Source organism: Seriola lalandi, unplaced genomic scaffold, assembly GCF_002814215.2.
Source record: "Seriola lalandi dorsalis isolate HSWRI2012SDOR001 ecotype SW California unplaced genomic scaffold, Sedor1 jcf7180002053683, whole genome shotgun sequence".
NCBI classification, from domain to species: Eukaryota; Metazoa; Chordata; class Actinopteri; order Carangiformes; family Carangidae; genus Seriola; species Seriola lalandi.
This window is the reverse complement of record NW_019524236.1, coordinates 163,925-186,761: the sequence shown is the minus strand read 5'-3', so window position 1 is coordinate 186,761 and position 22,837 is coordinate 163,925. Positions and strand designations below refer to the sequence as shown.

At 42.1% G+C, this 22,837-nt stretch overlaps 1 protein-coding gene across 6 annotated transcripts in view; it reads left to right on the top strand.

The window, feature by feature from the left end:
* nrcamb (neuronal cell adhesion molecule b) overlaps positions 1-22,837 on the top strand; it is a 77,785-nt gene that overhangs the window by 5,656 nt on the left and 49,292 nt on the right. The window lies entirely within an intron of this gene.

Genomic DNA, 22,837 nt, shown 5'->3' with positions numbered 1-22,837 from the left:
CACTAGAAGAAGCGAAGGGAGGGAAAGTAAAAGTGGGACTGTTTTGAAGCTTTCAGGATTGCAGAGGGGGAGGAGGGGGTGGACCATGTACCTCAGTCAACGCCGAGAAGGGGCAGGGGGAACAAAGGGGGTCTGTTTTCTCTGTCTGTACTGGCGGGGCGGCTGCTCTAGCCTCTTTCTTGCAGTGTAGGGGGGTGATGCAGGGTTATGCCCGAAGAGAGCCACAATAGAAACTGTGGTGTTGGAGCCTCTGTTTGAACACACATTTGTTGCTGCTGAAGAGGCCTGGAGAGGCAGTCCTTGCTACCGAAAGCTCTGGGCCCGTTGAAGCTCTGGCCAACTTTGGATGGGCAGCAGATGTTGGAGAGGTAGTTGGTGGCCCAGTGGCAGCACATAACAGGGACCAATGCTTCCCTTTCCTGTTCTGAGAACAACAGGGGGTGGGCAGTGCTCCACCGGCAGGGTGTAGGCTTGCCAAAATCACAGAGAATTCAGGACGAGTATGTACTTGAATGCTTTCTAGTCTGTTCTCAAGCATTCATCTTCCTCCTATTTGCATAGAGCTTAAGAAATTCTCGGCCACACATCCCACTCTCTGTTGGCACAGTGATGCAGCCCACTTGTGATGTCTAATAGCTCAGCAAATATATCACCGCAGCTCTTATTCTGCTTAAAACAGAGATGGAGATGTAAAGAATGATCCATGCCAAGAATTCCACCAGAAGCCTCCACAGCCTGTTGTTGAACATTACGGCCTATAAACTTGTGGAAGTGGGGGTCTGCAGAGATAAGCAGAGCGAAGGCGTAGATTATCTCTGTCGCCCCAGCACATGATGCAACAGTGGCTGAATCAACAGGAAAGAAGGGGACACTTAGCTGTCAGCTCATGAATAAAGTTGACATGGAAACACAAAGTGGCTTTGCCATGGTTCAGGAGGCTCCCTGACCCCGAGGTCTTATTTAGGCCGGGCCCTCTAATGCCCTTACCCTCTGCTCCACCCTCTACCCCCTCCCACACCCCTGCCCAGGGGTAAGACACCATGTTAGCAGCTCAGCAGCCACCAGTGAAGGGCCCTTAATCCAAGTGGGATGACAGCTTGGCTCTGGATGCTGTTTCTGTGGTGCTGAGACCAATGGGCTTTTCTTTCCCTCTTTTTCATCCCTTAAACCCCCCAAACACAGCCACAGGAATCCTGGGAAAAAAATTCTCCCGGGGGAGACAAAGGAATAGGATGGTAAACAAATCCAAGTGTAGATCTGAGATTTCTCCCTTCAGCAGAAGATAAATGTGCATGTTCCATGAGTTGCCAAACGTACAAAGCACAATGCAGACTTTGCCTGTTTTGTTTTTTTTATTTATTGATATTTTTTTTATTGTCCTGGTGCCACATGTTGTGTAAAAAACATAATCTATACCCGGATAATCTTTTTCCAGGCTTCAAAATGATTAGGGAAGATTGAGGTCAGAAAACCATTAGAATCATAAAATTTGATGCTGCTGTCAAAATCCCCTCTGCTTCCTTTACACCAATCAGCTGAGCCATCCAGAGATCACATGTGTGAAGAAGTTACAGTGGGAAATGTGTTAATTGATTTCATCATCAGCAATCTAAATAATCACATTTCATTTATTATGTAAAAAAAAGTCAGTTTTTGGTTCCATCTTCTGAAGCATGGGGATTTGCTGCTTCCCTCTATTTTTCTCATTCTAAATTAAAAATATTTGTTTTTGTGACTGTTAGTGTGATGAAGGACCATCGATCATCCTTAGCTCAGGGCATTTTTGCTCACTCAATTCTGACATTTTACAAAGTGGTAAAATAATCAACAGATTGGAAATAATGCTTACTCGTAGCCCTGGACACCTTGGACAAGGAGATGAAATGTTGTTGATCTGAATTAGTGCACTGAAAAGATGTCAATCAAACAGACCTACAGTAAAAACAGCCCTAACTGCCTTAACTTTGTATTCGTATGCCGTGCTGTATGTGTGCCATGTTGAATTGGCTTTCCTGTCCCTGTAATTACACAATACAGCTCACCAAACAGGTTTGAGTATTGTTTGGGTATTTTATGAGTATTCAGGGTTCACTCTGTATCAAGGACATGATTTTGAAAGCACCATGGGAAGAAAATTGTCTGTAAATTTGATTTATTAAGAACCCCCCCCCCCATTCACCCTGGAATTGACTATGCTCGGGCCCTGTGCCAGTGAAATTTAAGATCAAATGCGAGCAATGGAATATCAATCAGTATAATCTCCTTGCGGTCAGTACTTTGCTGGTTTCTCAGTGCGGGGCATCTTTAAGAGCTGGAAGAATGTAATTGTCACTAAGATAATTCCTTGCTGTGGGCTAGCAGGGCCTGGCTGTGAGGAGGGGAGGACGGACAAATGGCAACTTCATTATCAGAATCTCCTCTGAGGCTCGCTGGCCTGATAACCCAGTCAAATGTCTAGTGTGTCTGAGAGCTGTCTGGGCCAACACTGGGCTTTTTCAGCACAGCACTTGTCTGTGGGGAAATATCAATGAGTCTTTGTCAGACTGCCATTGTTTTAAAGCTAAAAGCTCTGTGGTGTTAATGCAGAGTCTCCCAGAGAGAAAATGACACCAATAGATTTAAACATTTACACCGATATAGATCGTCTTTTCCATGTGCTCCATTTTTCTGTATATATTACACACAATCACACTGTTGTATATTTGGATCTTGGAGATGAATGGCATTGCTTATATTTGCTTTAGTTGGTATTGTGCTGGCAGAGGTCGAAAAGACTCTGGTCTGAAGCAGACCTAATGCTTGGGTCTTCAGGGTTGGCTGGTTTTGGGCCTCTCAGGGCTCAAGGCACAATGACCACATCGCTCCATGAGCGGGGCCATGGTGGACATGTTACTCAAAGGGGCTTGTGCATGACAGAGAGCACGCCTCCACAGATCCTGTGAGAGAAAAATAGGACACTTTCACTCGTTGGTCATTTGTGATGTGTCACTGAGGTGGAATTCATATAGCTCCTGGTTTTGAAGTCAGTAGTTGACATTTCAAGGTACGTCAATGGCTCAGTTATGAGTCAAGGGGCACTCTTTAGATGTTCACGACTGCTTTCAGAGAATGTGTGGAATAACAGATGAAATTGTTAATGTAATGAGAGGCTGCAGTTGGCTGCTGTACCCACGCCTAGCTTATATCCATTTTGTCAGTTATCGGAGCTAAACTTAAGCGCACATCTGAAGCTTTTACATAATTGTTAAAAACCCCTATCTCAGTAAAAAATCTCAATCTTTCCTGATTGAATGATAATGATTAAAATTGTAGTTTCATTTTCATAGCCATCCTCTGATATCATGATATGCGGGGCACTTACAGAAATATTAAAACCTGTTTTATAATCTCAGTTTGTAGCCATGTGATTTAAATGAAGGAACAGTCGATGCCCTGCGAGCAGATTATGAACTGATCTCTACCACTGTATTTCTGTCTCTCTGTCTTAGTCTCTGCCTCTCTGTTCCTCTGATTATTTCCTTTCCTTTTTGACTCTCTTCCTATTATATCACTCTCAGAGTGTATTTCATATCTACATTTGCTAACCTGCTTTTGACATGAACCTGGACTGGGTGCCTATTTTTAAATCCATCAAGTGTGTGAGTGTTTAAGTCTTGGTAACTACTAGTTAGATTCAAATTGATGGTTTAAGTCTATGTGTAAATTGGTTGCAAAGGTAAATTAGCCCTGTTCAAAAAAAGCAATACACTATGTAAACAAAGTCACTGTAGCATCATATACTGTCTTGTGATTTTAAAGAAGCAAACAATATATTAATCTTAACTGCCCATCCTTTGTAAGTGTAGTTAATACTGTGTTTTATTAATATGGAGATATATGCATGTTGGACTAATATTGATACACTTAAGAATGAGTGGAATCTGGCTATGCTAAACTAGCTGATGTAATAAGGAGGATTTCCAATCTTGACCGAATTTCGATAAATTCAGCGAAAGAAAATGCGCATGAATGTGCGTTTCTATCCACTACTATGCAAATATTAGGAGTTGGTTAGTCAAGAGAAACAGCTGTTGGTGCTAATTCTCCAGTCGGGTGCCATTAAAGCACTGCAGAAGAAGAGGTTTGCAATTAGATGACATAATTAAAAGAATGCTAGTCAAACCTCAAACTGTGAAAGATAGTGTACAAAAGCATGATGAAAATATGGCATTTCTGTTTGTTTCATGTGTTCATTTAAGGAACATAACAGTCTCTTTATCACTCCACACAGACCTAATGTTTTTGTCTGCTGCTATTTTCAGTTCCTTCATTATCATGTGTTTGCTGAGTGTTTTTCCATTGCACTTTGTGAGATTTTGCTTTTTTCATACACCTACATACAAGTTTTCAACCTTAATACCTGTTAAACACTTCTGGTGTCTGGTCAGATGTGTTGACCATATCCCATTTCCTATTTTACCCTAAATTGGTAATATATTAGCAAGCTAACGTTAGCTTTGATAGTTAGGGTGAGTTATCTAGTTAGCTAGTGAGATAGATTATTATAATTCTGGGAACTACACAATCTTATCCAGAGGTAAAGCCTCAGGCAAACAAGCAGTGTTCATTATATTCTTGCATATTTCTAGACTTTATAGATTTCCCTGTTTCCAACACTGCTTTTAAATGTAGGCGTTATTCACTGCTATAGTGGCTAATAAACCCAGAATAAGGGAGCTACATGGAGGTCGGACTGATTGGATTCTCCACAGTCACCAGCAGTGAAAAATGTCTAATTAAGCCTTAGGCGTCGCAAGTCAATCTCCCCAGGATTACCCTGGCCCTGCACCCAAAACCCAACCCTGGGAGAGAGTGATAACTAGACTCCCATAATCTGAAGCCGGCTCTGACTAGAGGGGGGTTGATGATGAAATCCGTGCAAACTGAATCTGACGTCAGCAGAGGTTCAGTGGTATGTCGCTCACATCATCCTGGAAACAGGTAAATTAAGTTCAAATCAGACATCACAGTTTGAGATTCGCCAAAGTGGAGCCTGTGTTGATGCTCAACACCACAGCAGGAAATAGTGCATATAGCTACACTAACGTCAGTGTGTTTGGGGGAGATAATGATAGAAAAACTGATTTCATGCAGAGTTTCATCCGTATCGTTCACAATCCCCCGTGCTTTGAAGTCAAATTAGATGTGTGTCTGTATGGGTGGAAACGACAGACAGATTAGAGAACAGAAAACATGCTTTGGGAGAGAATTCAACCCCCCTTCCCCCACCTCCTCAAATCTGCCTTTTGAGATGAAATAAAACCCAACAAAGTATCTTCCCTTTTGTCCCGACTTTAGGATGTGGGTTGGATGTATGCTCTGAAATTTTAGGTTTGCTTTTCACTCACTCTTTTGTTTGAGTGAAAGTACATGTTTACTGTGGTCATTGCGTTTTAACAGTCCTTGAAAGAGTCCGTTTGTGAGGAGAATGACTCACAACGGGAGGCCAGTATTGATCAGGCGTTTGACTACAGGAGGTAGGTATAGAGGGAGGAAGAGGTGAGGAAAGTGAGGGGGTCAGGACGAGGTGAGAGACGGGGAAGAGCCGGTGACCAGGACACGCTCTCCCTCTCACCAGGATGCAGCCAAAGTCTGAAATATGGCCCTTTTCTTTTGATCCTGGAAACAATGCACCTGCTGGAGGCCTGGGGATATGTCCTCTCCCCATGTGTCCTTTCCCATTTCTCCAAGGTATCACTGACCTGTACCCAAATGAATAAAGCCTCTAGTATTCTATTATCTATTATATGAGCAACTTTTCTTGGACAATAGCTTCTTTTCTCTTTTACTACAAAAGTTTTTTAAAAAGTTGCAAGAGCTTATTATGTGTTCTTCCCTTCTCACGGGATTCAATTGTTTGAGAGTTGTGTTTCCCAGTCTAGTATCAAAATGCAGCCAGAGCAAGAGCTGAAAACGCTCTTCTGGCCGCAAAACAAAAGCCCCTGAATTTGTTTCTCTCTGTCTGTTTATCTAAGCTGTGATTCAGCTGAAATGAGACTTTGGATATGATTTTCGAGTGGAAGCAGTGTTGGCAGCAGAGGCAGGGCTGTGTCCTTGACTTCCCTGTTGAATTAATTCCTTCCAAATGGCTGGTTTAAAGAATGAAAAGAGGAGTCTGATTAAAACCTGCTGCCGATCTAATGCTCCGCTATGACGGAGGTCCATTTTTTAACTATAATGTCTTGTGAAAACATTCTTTCTTACTCCTGTGACTCATATTGTGTGGAGCTGAAGCATAATGGAGTAGGTGACCACAGAGAAACCACCCAGGACAGCTCGTCATAGCACTTCAGTTTGATTGACATACCACTTCTTTTTTCACATCAGACATGGTAAAATGGTATAAAAGTGGCTCTTTTACATAACACTGGACAATTGCATGCCTAACCTCCTTCATTCACCACTGGGCCTCTGTGAATTCAAACTGGAGCAACCTCAACATTTCTGTGTTTTGTAATGCTAAAATTAGCAGAATGTGAGGCATGTGCTTGATATGGTAATAGGGCAAGAAAACAGTATTTAAGAGTTAATTTTCTGGTTTGTCATGAATATGTGCCAGGACTGGCTTCTTAAATTAGACTAAGAATGAGTTGTTTTTGGTTCGTCAGTTAATATGGGAAATATGAGAGGGCGATATGGATGACATTTTTAATAAAAAACAATTGAAAAGCTTGGGCTTTAATGTCCATTCTTGACCTTCATGATTGCAGCATGACAAAAACCTCCTATCACAAGGTCCGCTTACTTTGTTTTTCCAGAGCTTTCAGCCACATTTTGTGGCCTGTATTGAAAGGAGTGTCCTCACATGTCATTGAGATGGATGAATGGATGGATGGAATAATTCATTCCTCATATACGACCGCCTGCCATCACATGACTAAAACTCCACACTGAGAGGCTGTTTTAGATAAAATAACCACGCAGGAATATCTGTTCTTGGTTCATCGTCCACAGTGGTCTAACACACCTAGAGATATTTAAAAGGGAGCTACATCAGTACAAACAGTATAGCAAAATATCTGGTTGTAGATGGCAGAGCTGAAGTACTTTAATTAATCTGCTACTGTTTTATTTATCATTTGAGTCATTGTCCAAGCTGCTTAACATTTGCTGGCTCCATCTTCTAAAATGTAAGGATTTGCTGTTTTTATTTCCGTTCTACATATTCATAAACTGAATATCTTTGTGTTTTGGACTGTTGGTCTGACAAAACAAGACATTTCAATATGTTGCTTTTGGATGGTATTCATCAGACACAGTATGTATTGTATTGTTATATCAGCTTTAATGAGAAAGGCTTCTCTTTACCTTTGCTCACTGAAGTGATTAGATGATTCGAAGTGGCACAGTCACACATGGCTCAGTCTTTTACTAAGCTTTAAACATGGATCACTTAGATTAGCCTAACCACTCCGACCATAACTTTGGCAGTGTGTGTGGATTAAATATAACACAAGATAAAATCTTATTAATCCCCATGGGCTAATTTAAATAACTTCTGTCATGGTACTGTCCTGTTTTTCCCTCTGCTTCCTTCACCTCATCTCCTACTTAGAACTAAACTTTCTTACTTCCAAGAAGTACTTTGTCCTGGATGATTTACAACACTGTTGTTAGATGTGGCTTAAATGAACACATCTGTGACACCGGAACATTTTCCCCCGTAGATACACACAAAAGCGGCTCTGAGCTGTGCCGAGTGCAGGAGTACTGCTCTAAATGTTTAATGGAGAGTTAAGGGATGAGGGGCATCTTCTGTCTCTGTCTGCGTAGTGTCTCATTCCCACCTGGCCAAGCTCCAGTGCTCACTGCAGCATTCTGACCCACAACACTGCTGCATTGAGACCAGATACAAGGCCTCATTAGAGACTTTTGAGCTCCATTGAAGTTATGCGGTATATTGACTAGTTTGTGCAGTTCAGTCTTGTGTTCTCAAACTTTGGCCCGAATAGAAAGTTCCTCAGTGGATTGATTCTTGTGCACTTATGTTTCATTTTCTGTCTTGGCCTTCTTCTTCACGGACTCAGTGTTGGAGTAGTGTGCAGGTTGTCTGACCACCACCCACCAGTCTGTGTCACGGTCAAAGCCTCAGCATTTTGGTGAAGCCCTGGCCGTCCTTCAATGGCTCTTTCACTGCCGCTCGGTGACAATGCATTTTTTCCATGCCATAAAGCAGATGCTGTATTATAGTGGCACAATACTGGGCCCATCTGAAACTGTTTTACATGTGAAAGGCACACCGGGATCAGGATGCCTGCCACTGTGTGGGGCTTTTTGACTTGCCACTCTATAATGAGTACACACTGGAAGGAAAAGGAGCAGGCAGCTTTAACTGGCATTGTGATCACTGCATAGAGAGAGGAAATGCAGTATAAAGTGCTGATCCAGGCTATTCTTCCAAGGCTTGGACTTTTTTTTTTATTTACTAGAACACAGAGATTACTGTGGCATCAAATGAGCTTGTCAGCAGTTACACCCACAACAGATGAATAGCCAAGAAAACCTGCAGTTTTAATACATGTCTACCTACAAAAAAAGATTATACTCAAAATGACTAAATTCTATAAAAATAATCTTGCCAGCAGTCTGTGACCTTAGATACCTCTGTAGCAGGTGTCCTCCTGACACTGATCTTTTCAAGCCTCTTTCTCTTAAAGTCAACAAATCAAGAACTAAAAAGTGAAGTGAATACAGCTTGACTACAGAGGCTTAGCCAGGGGATCAGAAAAGCCCTGCAGTTAAATGATTAGCTTCCTTTGTGTGACTAGTACCTGTCTTCTCTTGTCTCGCTGCTTGTTGTCAGTGAGTTGAAGGGGCTCAACTTGTTCATAGTTGTCTGCCCTCAGGGCTTGGTGTGCATGGTGTAGTCGCCCTCTTATAAAAACAACTAAAACAGTGTTAAACCAGCTTTGCTATTGGACTTAATGGTAGCCTGTCAGCGAGGCTCTTAGTTACTAATTGAGCACTCAAGCAGAGAGGGACCTTGAAAGGCCAGAGGTACCCAGCCAGACGGGCTGGTCGGTCAGTCAAACTACACGGACTTGATTTGAAGCCCTGGAAGGACTTGCTGGAGACAGGCGGCACTCAAACCTCCTCCTGAAGCTGATGTGTCCTTGGGCCCCCCCCCACTCAGGGGGATTATCCTCTTTGACAAGAGCCCTTCGAGGTCTCCAGTTGGTCATCAGTCATGTCAAGGACACACATCTATCATGTCAAGAGCCTGAAGAAATAACAGCAGCACTGCACACATAAAAGCCCAGACGGGGACACGTTTAAGTACATTAACCCAAATCTAGTCCCACCTCAGAAGAGGGATATCACTATGGGATAGAGGGAAGTAACTGTGGGTGTATAAACCAATTGTACAATTTGATTTCTGCCTGTGCAGTAGGATGATAATGTGTAGGTGAGAAAACAGTGAGTGAGTGAGCAGAGCCTTACAGCTTTTTTTAGTAAATACAACATGTATTGCACATTTTTAGCCAAGATAAGCTACCACTTTGGTCCAGACTGAAATATCTCAACAACAAATACTCAACACACATTCACTTTTCCCAGAGGATGAACCCCACTGACTTTGGTGCTTATATGAGTTTAATGCCACCATCAGGTCAAAGTTTGTCTTGGACAGTGTGAAATATCTGAACATAAACTAAATAGTGGCACAAAATTTGTACAGACTTTCATTGTTCCCAGAGAATGAATCCTAATGACTGATGATCAATTGACTTTTCCTTCAGTGCCACTATGGGATGAATTGTAATCAATGTAAATAATTGTGATCCCATGACCTTTTATCATCATTACAAAGTTTTGATTTTTCCAGTTCTTTGGTTTGTGACCAGATACCTGCAAAACTAACGACATTCTCATCAGCCTCGGCTGAACTTCGTGCTTAGTGCTAATTAACCACTATTAGTTTACTAACATGCTAAATTAAGATGGTGAACATGGCCAACATTACACCTGCTGCTGCATGTTAGCATTGTTATTAGCATGTTGGTGACATTAGCATTTAGCTGCTGTCTACGCCCTCTAAGTCACTGTGGCTGCAGATCAGTAAGCATAATATAAACATTTAATAAACAGTTTAAAACACTCTGTAATCTAGTTGTGCATACCATATATAAGAGTTAATTAATGTATTTGTTAACAACTATAATTTCTCCTGTGGTCATTCATAAGTGAATGCTGGTAATGAATGACAATATGGTAAAACACAGCTGTAAAAATGTGAAATATGTCTTCATAGGAGAAATTGGAACAGGTCACAGATAATGTACACCAATAAAATCTGAAATAATTTCTTATATTTAGGCGGATAAAAACATGCAACACAAGTCAGATACATTTTTTTGACTTCCTGACAAGAGGAAGTGGTGAAATATAACGATGAGCTGATTTGTGTGAAGCAAAACATCGTTCTATATGCTACACAGCATCTTTGAGAGCAGTTTCTTGCATACCAATTTGCTGTTTTTCTCCCCAACCTGTCCACAAAAGACATCTGGTGTTGGTAGGATGGTAAACACTTCAAAGCATGTTGTCAATGCATTCAGCTTGCAACAAATCCCCTACAGCCGTTTTTTAAATTTAAAATAATGGTGATCTATTTATCAAAAAAAAAAAAAGTGCCATCACTTTCCTTATTATGCCAATCTCTCTGCTGTTATCTACGTTGTTTCGGCAGTGAGCATCTGTCCCATTTTGTTATATCATTTCCCTGAAGAGTACAAGGTGTCTTGTCACAACTGCAGCAACGTTAGTTTTGCTTATCAAGAGTGTGTCAGAGGGAACACAGACCACAAAGACTAACACACAGATAGTAGAAGCTGTGTGAAATCCCTCTAGGTTGAATGTGAATAACTAAGCATGTAGCACAGATACCAGTGAAATCATATCGCTAAGAAAACTCTGGCCTGTAAATGACAAGGCTGTTGTCTCCAGCAAATCAAGTGAAGGCTTTTTCCTGCAGCTTCTTCTTCTCCTCGGAGCCTGTTCCTCTGACATCGTGCATTCAGGCAGAGCTTGTCTGTCAGCTTCGTTTTGTCACTAATTTATTCATTTAAGCAGTGGCAGCCACATTCAAAGACAATGGTGCACAAGCTCTGAGTTGAATTAACCTCAATAATTATGCAGATTTGGGGAAAGAAAAGCCCAATTGTTACACACTCCTCAAAATTCCTGCCCCCTCCTGTGTTCGACATCCAAGTGAATAAATTACTATACCCAAGAAAATATTCCAACGTCCCTCCTCAGGATCCTCTTAGAACAACGGTGCACTACATTATTTCAGTAAGAATCACCCTCCAAGGTCAACTGTTGTTGTTTATGTTTGCATTACAGAATATTTTCAAAAAGGCCTCAGTCTAATGGAGGCATGTATCCACTGTGAGTGCATTATTACATGCCATCGGGGGGGGGGGGGTACATTTTCTCAAAACAAGGAATGCACTTTAAGCGTTTCCAATACAGCCCTGGTTGAAAGTGCTAATGGGTGGTGTGATCAATACATGAGCTTTTCCACTGTAAATTACAAAGATGGTTGAACACATTTATAGGAGAGCACTGTAAGTGTTCACTTTAATCCAGGAGCCAGTTGACCTGTAATAGGACATTTATGGATGTTGTAGTTTGGGCTTGTATCATATCACCCTGATACTTTGGAACTATAAAATCCCATTCAGTTAAAAGACAATTCCTCGTTGTCCTGTAGTTACATTTATTTCTGTCTTGCCAAACATTTGGCCCGTCACACATGGGATTACAAGACATTTCTGTATATCAAACATCAGAAATATAAGAAGATATACGCGTATATAAAACTAACTTAAAGGTGTGTATTTTCAAGCTACTTTCCTGGAAACCTTTCTCATAATTTCCTAAAAGATAGCTGATATTTTGTTGCAAATTACAAGGATATTTCCAAGAACGGCTGATTCAGTTGCATCGTGCTACATCGCCAAACCCATAGTTATAACACAAAGTGGTCACGTCTTCTGATCAATTCTCATCAATTTGATTATTGTTTATCTGAATAAATATCCTTCTAGTCAATCTGCCTTCTTCCACATCAAATAGCTGATACAATAACTCAGCAACACATATGGTTTGTATCCTGAATGTCTAGTTACAGCCAACTTTAATGCATGTTTGTCCTACATGCTACGGATGAAACCTTTAGTCAATTACTCAATCCAGTAAAAGTTAATTGGTAGTTATTTTAGTAATCAATGCCAGATATTTGCTTGTTCCAGCCCCAAAATTGTTGTGTTTTATATTTTCATGCAAATTTAATATCTTTTGCTTGGACTGTTGGTTAATCAAAACAAGCTGTTTTGAAAACATGACCTGGAGCCCTGAGGCATGACATTGAACAGAAAGATGAAAGATAATTGATAATTAGAGTCATTTATTAGTAGCATCCCTAATATTCAAAGAGAGCACATCATAACTGACTCAAGATGCAGGTCAGATCTTCAGTAATAATATTTGACGATCTACATCTAATCACACAATTATAATAATGTATTTTACATTTTCTTTAGCCGACAAGATTAAAATGTACTATTTAGAAAAGACAAGTGTCTGTAAACAAAACACATATTGAATCCTCCGGCGCAGCGTGTGCTGTGTATAACCAGCGTAATAGCCTCTCCCGTGTAGGAAAATATTAAATAGCTTCTTGAAATATGTAGCAAATAGTCGCCAGACTTTCTAATCTATAAACAGATTAACAAAACAAAAAGCACATTGAATCCTCCAGCGCTGGGAGCACTGCAACGAGACCTCCTCTTCCTCTTCTCTCAGCAGATGGATGATCAGAAACGGCAACGGGTTAACGAAACGGAAACTTGCAGTGGCATTTTTCAGACCTCAAAATGAAATATATATGCAGGTCAGGTCTACCTCAGTCCTCAGCACAGGGGACAGCTTGTCACCTGGTTTTTGTTGAGCATACCAACACGTTGACATCCTGCAGGGTTAGTCTGTTAACTGTGAGACCTGCTGTGGAGAATACCTGCTCAGATGGTCCTGATGACCCAGGATATTTTAACTGTTTTAATCGATAGTAGGCTAGTAATCTGTTCTTCTTATTTCAATATGAGCAGCACTAGTATTGACTGACCAAGGATAAACAACAGACTGAAAAAACAGAAGTCCAATTGTATGTTGTACTCAGCTGCTAAAAACCAGGGCAGGGCGGGAGATGAAAGCCTCCCTCCAACAGTGCGGCTGGAACTCAACCTGTCTCAGATGAAGTCTAATGATGGAGCTCGAGAACAGGAAGCCCAGGGATGTTGTTTTTATTCAGGCTTAATAACTGAGGTAATGTGTGCTGTAATGATGCAGGCTCAGTCAGTGGAACATGTTTAGCCTCTAACCACAGTTATCTGCTGCTTCTCTCAGTCTCACTGTGTGTTCCTGCAGTCTGTGACCACTGCCTCCTCTAAACACTGTCGGTTACTTAAAAACAACCTGTGTCGAGTGTGTCTGCGTATGTGTCTGTGTGTGAGAGAGTGTTTATTGTGCATGTTTGGGGATATATGTGAGGCTGAATTATTGATGCAGTGTAAATCCAATCTGGCTCATGGCAGGTGCGCCATGTGCTGTTTGCTGCGCGTGTGTGTGTTTTTGTATGTGTGTGAGACATTGTCGGAGAGGAGGAAGGAGCAGTGCTGTAATTATAAGGCAGCACAGTCTGCAGGCCTGCCCACACAGATTGAGCTATAGCCACACAGGCTATAGGCTGAGTGTACTCTGCATACACACATGACCACCACAGTGTTCACATATAGTGACGCTTCTCCTTCTCACTCTCCCCACCCTCCTTCTTCCCTCGGTCTCAGTTGAGCAGTACAGTTTGTCTTTTTCTCTCTCCCTCTCTCTGCCTCCCTCCTTCTCTCACCCTCTGTCTCTCCTGCTCTTTGTGAAGCCTTCGCTCTCTCTCTCTTATACAAACTTCACAATGTGCCACACTAGAGCTGCAGCAGTCTGTTATTGTGCAGCATGCAGACAAGCTGCTAGGAGCCGACCAGTGATATCATCCCATTGTCCCTGTGCTGTCACCTGCACCAAGGAGCGTGGAGTCTGGGAAGAGAGGGGAGGAAAAGAGAGGTGGAGGGAGAAAAGAGGCAGTGGGTGGATGGAGGAGCCTTGAGAGGGATGGAGGACTGTGTGGTCTCCCTCCACTGGGTCAGTTAGACAGACAGGCAGTGGTTATTTACTGTAGTGCACATAATTTAAATTCTCACATAGTGGTCAACATGTAGTCCATTACGTGCAACCCTCTCTTGTCACTTCTGTTTTACGCTATCTGTCAGAATTCAGCAAACGAGACACAACGTGTAAGTCAGTGAGCTTCAGAGGTGCAGGTGGGAAAATTTCAGCCAAGCTGTTTCACCCTGTTTCCAGTCTTTGTTCGAAACTAAGTTAGCCAGCTGCTGGCTGTAGCACACACTACAGTACACAGCACGCACACACACACACACAGCACACACACACACACACACACACACACACACACACACACACACACACACACACACACACACACACTCAGGGGATTCATGTTTCAGTGTTGTGTACTCCTGTGTCAAACAGGCACACAAGCTCACACTTGCACACTTACGAGCACAAACACTTTCACGTTCATGTTGCAGGAATGTACACACCCTTCTCCCTTCCCACAAACACACACACATATAACTATATATACTGTCCACTGCGCATGCACGCACAAACACACACACACACACACACACACACACACACACACACACACACACACAGCAGCTAACGAGCAAACACCTCCACACCATCCTGTCTTTTTCTCTGCTGCTCTGCTCATTTGCTCCTGCCTTTGGCATATCTCCTTTCTTTGCTATATTTCAAATCTCTGTCTCCCTCCCTCTGCATTTTTATCTTGGCACCTGTAGCAACCTGTGTGTGTGTGTGTGTGTGCATCAGTCTGCTGTAGACAGGCTGATTAAACCCTTCAGCGCTGTCTCCCTCACCACTAGCTCAGCACACCTCAACATAACGCCACGTCACCGACACTCCCACCATGCCAGCTGTCTCTGGTCGGTTTCACTAGTATCAAAGTTTTTTATTTTTATAGGAATATCTGTACTGAAGGAGCGAACAGAAGTTGCTCTTTTTACTCAGCCTTTTTTTTTTTTGCTATTGACTCATTTAGAGCCATATGGACTTTTACATCAGAGAACGAGTAGGAGGTGAAAGATCAGATTGTCAGTTTTTGGACTCACTAGAAAGCCCATAATTTTGTGTTTGTGCTAATGGAAAAAGAGAAGTGCTACATGATAATGCATTTGCTATTATGCAGGTGCTTCAAGGTGTTTCTCCTGGCTTTTGCTTTGCCATCTGTTTTACCTTTGAAGAGGCATTTAGCTGTGTGTTTGAGGTGATGCTTTAATTTTAGCCTGCAGAAAGCATTATCTTTATTACCTTCCTCTGCTCATTCAGTAAATTGCAGGTTGATGTGCTGATGCAGTGTAAAGGCTGCATTTTCAAAACCATTATAGATATACATGCACATTAGTCTTCAGTGCTACTGATAGGCTTTTCTTCTTTGCCTTTCTTTTTGGCCTGTTGGTGGTCTTGCTTTGATGCTTGGTTTCCAGAATGATGTCGTCCAGTCACCGCTTTGTGTCCAGACTGAGATATCTCAGCAGCTATTTGATGGATTGTTACGAATATTTGTGCAGACATTCATCTCCAGAAAATTAATCCTATACTGACTTTGGATATTCTCCGACTTTAACTCTAACACCACCAAAAGGCTGACATTTGTGATTTTAAGTGAAATGTCTTGACAAGTATTGCCATTAAATTTGGTACACACATTTGTGTTAATCACTTTGGTCATCCATTAACTTTTCATCGACCTAGCACCATCATCAGGTCTCAATTTCAGTTTTTCTAACACTTTGGTTTGTGACTGAAACCTGCAAAATTCATGAGCCTCAGCTGTACGTGCAAATTAGCACGTTAGCATGTCAGTATGCTAAACTAAGAAGGTGAGCATTGTACCTGATAAACATGCAACATACAAGCAATATTACTGTGAGCATGCTGATGTCAGCATTTAGCTCAAAACTCAACTCTGTTAGAGAACAGCCACTAGTACAGAAGACGAGGCTCGTAGGCCTCATCCACACTTCTACGTATTAGTTTTAAAACGCATGTCTTTTGCTGTGTTCTGTCGACTTTTTCGAGACTTTTGGAAACGTTGCTGGTCCCATTTTAGTTTGAAACTTCAGGGCTGTGTTGTAGTCTGGACGGAAAGAAACAGAGACATTTGGAAACGATGAGGTAGACTTCCACAGTCGCTCCCTGATTGGGTCTTACCGGTCTCGACTACCAGTGGTGAATGCAACATAACGAATTATAAGCGTTAATGACCTTGTCGTCTTTTCCAGCAGCTGTTGTGCAGTTAAATTCACAATTTTAATGCTATAACTGCCTTTGCTGTTGCTTGTTTGTAATATTTAATGCAATTACCAAACTGCAGAGCAGACAATCTGCTTCCTGTTTACGTCCGCAAATTAAAACGTGGTACTGTGGATGTAGCTTTAGTCTTGTTTTACTCTTAATACTGGACAACACTACTTCTGTGATACCGTGTTTGTGTTGTCGTGGATAATATACGCGATTGTGAGCTCTTGGGAGGCTGAGGTTGTGTTAAGGAGACAGGTGGTGTGAGAGCTGGACACAGCGTGGGTGAGGATGAAGAAGAAGAGAAATCTCATTCCCCTCCTGCTGCCACAAACATGCACTTCAAAGACGGCTTCTGGAGACGCCAGGCTCCCTCAGCTGTTGTTGTGGTTGGCTAATGAAACTAATGAAAAGTAATGAAATGTAAACCAGGAATGACAGTCGAGCAGCAAACTCAAATTCTGCTTTTTTTTTCTTTCTTTGTAGCCGCTCGTAATGTTTTTACACAGCGTTAAACTGCCGTCCATTCATCCGGCCGTGGACGGTGTGTGATACGTCAGTGGGGCAGGTTGTTTTTGCTTATGGCCGCAGCCTTGCCAACAGTAATGAGCAGCCTGGATGACGTGCCGCTTGCAGCATCGATCGCACACTCCCACACAGACGGTGGATGGAAATTGGTCCTGGTGGGGAAGCCAAGGAGGTGCACACATGCCTACACCTTCTGTGGACACATATGGGAGCAGGGATCAGCACACATGTACATACTGAGAGAGGAGGAGGACGTGTGTCTGTGTGTGTCCATGTGTGTGTGTGTGTGTGTGTGGCAGTGTGTGTTTATTGATGGCTGTCAATGCTCACTGGACCGAGGATGATCTTCTTATTGGTGGCAGTATGGTGCATATAGAGGAGAGGACCTGCTCAGTGGGCCTTTCTGTCTCTCTGCTGCAGAAAACACTTGGATCTCTTCCATCCCCCGTCATGTCCTCAGCTGGTGCTCTCTGCAGTTGGAGGCGAGCCCCATACATACTGTATCAAACCAAGCTGTAGAGTTTCCTCTCCTGCTTCATTATCACATGAATGGTTGCCATGTTGCCATATATTGTATGACTATTGTTGGTAAGTCACTCAAAGTCACTGGCATGTACATGGCGAGCTAACAATAGCCAAAGGAGGAGGGATTCCTGTTTGAGATGGTGTATATTCTGCTTTATTAAAAATTCAGCCGCATTTTTGTAGTTTTCTCATCATATCGTACTCACCAAGTTAAGTCCTGAAATCTGGGAACACAACAACATTGCTCCAATAAAGTCTGACAGTCAGATGATCAAACATGTTGTGTATAAGCCAATAGTTTAAACCTCAGCTCCACCACAGTGGAAATATCATTAATAATTCCATATTGCACAGGGAAGCTGTGCAAGACAACAAAGGGCAGACAGACAATACAAAAAAAAACTAAAGGAACCTCGGGGAACAGTGCAGTCAAACAGAAATAATGTGGATAACAAGTACATTATTGTTCTTGACAAGTGTGTTTGCGTTTTAGTTCTTCTGAGATATGTATGATGTCCATTGAGTGGGATCGCCAAGCCATAAAGAAAAACTATGGTTAATTACAATTTGTGTTTTAATTTTGAAGCTCTGGCCTCTCAGTTTCTACTGCCTGTGATGGTGCATTATACTCACCAAAGTAATTACAGAGATCTGGGAGCACAGCAGCAATGCTGCAAATTTGTACAACAGGACAACAAACATGAGCATTCAGACTGTTATACAAGTGGTAAACAGACCCCAGGTCAGACAAACTTATTTGGAGGGAAAAAAAACGAGGGGAACAGTGAAACTATAACCCGAACTGTCTGATATAAACATCTGTCACTGACAGATGGTCTTCCTGGTTGAGCTTTGACCTACTGTACATCCTATATTATTGCCCATTCCCAGTTTCCCTCTGCAGACAGGGATTATTAGTGACATAATATTTGCTTGTTTACAGCCTATCTGGTTGTCTGACTGCTACTGATTGTTGTGTTGGACCTTTTTCTAGTGATTTTGCCACCTTCCAAGATTCAAGCAATACATCTAGTGTGTACGATGCTTTCACAGCTCGTAGAACTGATTAACCAGGTTCCAGACCTTGAAACCCGCTCTGACATCTCAAATTTGTTGAACTCTTCTAACAGATCTGATATTGGAGAAACAGCTGACCGATCAGAGCCCAGCGGATGGCATTAAGATTGGGGAACCGAGCTACCTGACTGCATTCATGAAAAAAAGGCAACAGAAAAATAGCAACAAGCTTGGATGAGATCGGCACAGCTGTACAAGTTCTTGTACGTCCATGCAGAGATCAACATATACATTTAATCAACATAAAAACCAATAAGTTACCAGCTCCTAGTTTCCTCTATTGGAGCCTCCTGGTCAACTGAAAATGACTTAGCAGGAACAACACGTCACTCGCTGCTGATTGGTTTGGGCAAAACAAAACAAAGTCACAAGTCCCAACAAGAAATCAGGTCAGGCACCAAGTGGCTGGGCTACAAAAATAAAAGTTGTAATAAACTGTAGTTTTCCTTTGGATGTGGATCACAGAAAATGATTCAGTCCTGCTGTCATGCATTTCAGATCCATTATATTAAGCAGATTATCTATTCAAAGTGATTGCACACATGTGCAAATCCAGGATTTTAAGATTGTTTTCTTCAAATTTAAAACGGGTATAATCATCTGACTGCTTGTTTCATGTCCTGTCGGGCGTCATTTCTGCTGCATTCCCAGATTTAAGCAATTGACTCAGTGAGTGCAGTGTTAATGATAGGAAAGACGGCCAAAAACAACAAAATGAGAGCCAAATACAATCAGAACAGAGTGATCCTTTAATAATGTGCATCACAGAAACAGAGTTAATGCTGTACACAGTTATGGGAAAGAAAAAACAGAGGCTGCTACTGCTCTGGCTTCTGTTAAGTTGAACTGTTTCGATTTGTTTCGTTGAGGGTCTTTGAGTTAAAAAGAAATACGATACACGACACTTGAGGTCCTTAACCTCAGGGATGGTCTGCCGCCTGTGTGTGGTAAATCTCTCCTATTCTACTTTTTCTTTGTTTATTTTTACTGCGCTCTCGCTGCCTCTCTCTCTCCCTCTGTCCTTTTCTTTTTCTCTCCATCATCCTCTCTGTTGTCCGTGAGCATGTTAACACTCCAGCCCTGTCAGTGAGCCTCATGGCACCATGGAAACCAGTCACACCATTCTTTATCAGTGTGTCTTTGTGGATATATGTGTGTGTGTGTGTGTGTGTGTGCTGATGGGCGGGATCAGGGTCTTGTTTAGTTTCAAAAAGCTGAGGAGAGGTCGCGGCCGTCCCTATAGGCCTCATGCTGTAATTCATGTAAATTCCCTTAAGACCCCGACCGCTTTGTTTTCCTCATTGTCCCCCGCAACCTGAATCTGATGCCTGTGTCATCAGTGCAGCTTGATGCAAAATTAACGTTTCATTTTGTTCAGTGTGAAATACCTTCATGTCGCTCCTTTCGAAGTTAACCAGATACCCCAAGTCATCATGATAGTGTCGCCATGTGATACCTCCGACACCAGACTCCTCTCTGTTATTGTGCTGCGATGAGTTCAGCCAGAGTTAGCGAGGCTAAAATTGACACAGACATGGATGAGGACAAGGCGAAGCGACTGCCAGAGGACAGTGCTGTTCTGTCTTATCAAGGCATTGTCATGGTTTATTACTTGAATTACTGATGTGATGTGACCTCCAAAACAATATTGTTAAGAGAACTCAAACAAACAAGCAAACTTGATTACTTGTAGGAATGTGTTAGCAGCGAGCTTAAGAGGACTAAATCATCCATACTTGTCCTTTCATTCGGTCTCTGACAGCAGTGAAGTATTTCACAAGTGTCCCCCCACCCTTCCCCGATAGCCTTGTGAACCCAGCCCCGTATTCTCTTCCCGAGCCAATCATATTTCACTCCCATTCACATTTCTGAATAGGAAACTAGAAAGGAGTCCTCTCCACGAACACCCACTGATAGGCGAATGCACACGCACACACACACACGCACACACACTTGAAGACAGCGTGCAGTTCTAGTTAGGAGGGCTTGGTCTAGAGCACAGCATGAACTTTGTTCTGCTAAAAGTTGCCATTGAAATATGCAGTTGCCATTGAAATATTGTTCTTCTATTGGTGTCATGACAAAGAGCAGGGAGGGCGCCGCTCCTATCTCAGTGTGAGTCTGAAGGAGCAATGGGCCGGCGGGGATCGCCCAGTGTCTCTGCTCAACAGAGTCAGTGTGCAGAAATAATGCCCATTAAACTTGGTCAATCACGCCCCTCACTCAATGAATTATGCCCCTTTCACTCATTTCATACCATAATCCATACACCTCTCTGCCATCCATCATCTCTGAAAGATTTCTGCCACGATGAATGCTTTTATTTATGAAACATTTTTTAAATTAATGGCTTCTCATGCGGTGACGTGAGATGCTGAGAAAGCTTTTATACGTGCTGAGTTATGTTTACACAGAAATCGACTGGCGCTGTTCATTAGTGAATTAAGGTGGAATTTTGGCACAGAGGTTTCAGGTCTCTTGACCACCAATGTAGCTCTGATCTGTTCATCACAGTAAGTGGGTGGACATTATAGGCGCAGTAGCATGCAACAATGGGCATGTTGTGAAGCCATTGAGCATGTCTTCCTGATGCAGACAGAAGTCATATGCCTTTGTGGGATTATTAAGTGGTTATATGCCAAACTGGAAGGAGCACTACACACCAGTGGAAGCAAAACAAGTAAAAGTGACAAAGGAGAATACTCTGAGTAAAAGTCCTGTATTCAAAATCCTACTTCAGCAAAATATACAGAACTATTATCATCAAAATATACTACTATGAAAAGTAAAAGAACTGGTTCAGCAGTGCAGTGTTTCCTGTGGCTGGTACATTAGGAATCATGATGTTATTATATTGTCAGGAAAGACGCATGGGTGTGCCAGCCACATTTCACTGTTGTAGCTGCTCAAGTTGGAGCTAGTTTTAACCAATGTAGTGCATGTACTGTTTGATAGATTAGTTCAGTGGTTCCCAACCTAAGGCTAAGGTCCCTCTGAAGGTTCACAAGATCTGAGGTATCGTGAGATGATTGATATGGGCATTTGACATTTTTATTTTATTTATTTATTTTTTTTACTTTTATCTGATTCTTTGAAAAAAAGGGGGGAAATGTGTCTTGGGTGTAATTGAACATCTCGCAGACATCTGAAACATGACAACAAGCCCAAACTAGATATTGTCACAAGAAATCAACACAGGCTGGTAATTACTGGTTTAATCTTTATCAGTGTTTCGCATTTTATAAGCTCTTTTATTCAAAATCTTGATCTGAAAATAGAATACATTTATAAAGTAACATGGGATGGAAATACCTAACTCTAAATTGTGCTTTTACAGTAAATGGGTTAATGTACTTAGTTACATTCCACCACTGCAACTGAGAGGGACAAAAGTGTTAAATAATGGTTTTTTTACCGGAGTCTAAATCATTGTTCACTGTGATGGACAATGTTCTTTGAGACAGATTATGTTACATTTTCTATGCTTTTGTAGTGAGAGGTCCATTATTGAGGGCCGAGCCCAGAGAACAGTGACTCTTTCAAACCATTGTTGTCCTCTGCAACCATAGCTAACAGACACCAAAAGGCCTTTTTCACATCTATTCTTTTAAAACGGGCTGCAATAATACCAGTGAGGAGTCGGCAATAAATACGCTTCCCCTCACCGAGTCAACTAGATTAGATTGCATGGGGACATCTGTTGAGTGTAGGTGAGCACTTTCTCTGGCTTCTCACTGTATGGGAAAGGAAGTCCTTAGGATGTGCCTTGAGGCTTTTTCCTTTTATTCGCATTGCTGTGTTGCCTCTGCTGCACCTCCACCCTCTTTTGAACATCCAGAAAGCTGCATTGACTCGAGCACAATCAGTGCAGCTGACAGTTATTGTAGTGTACACTGGGTGCCATTTGATTTAACCCGCAATTATAGTGTCAATTTTGCTTTTATGCTCTGCCAAATTCATATTGCAGGATGTTATGCTCTGTCATCTCCTCATCCTGCAGACAGTTGCATCTGATGCAAAACAAATAACTTTTTGAATATTTAATGCTCTTGTACAAACCTGTCTTACAAAAAAAAACGTTCATGTGATACCAGGAAATGTTTAACCCCTATTGTAGAGAGACAAAAGGTTGTTTTAATCCCACTGTGAGAGGGGAGGGAGGGTCAGGGGAGGGACGTGGGAGGAGGGGTTGTGGGTGTGTTGGAGGGGT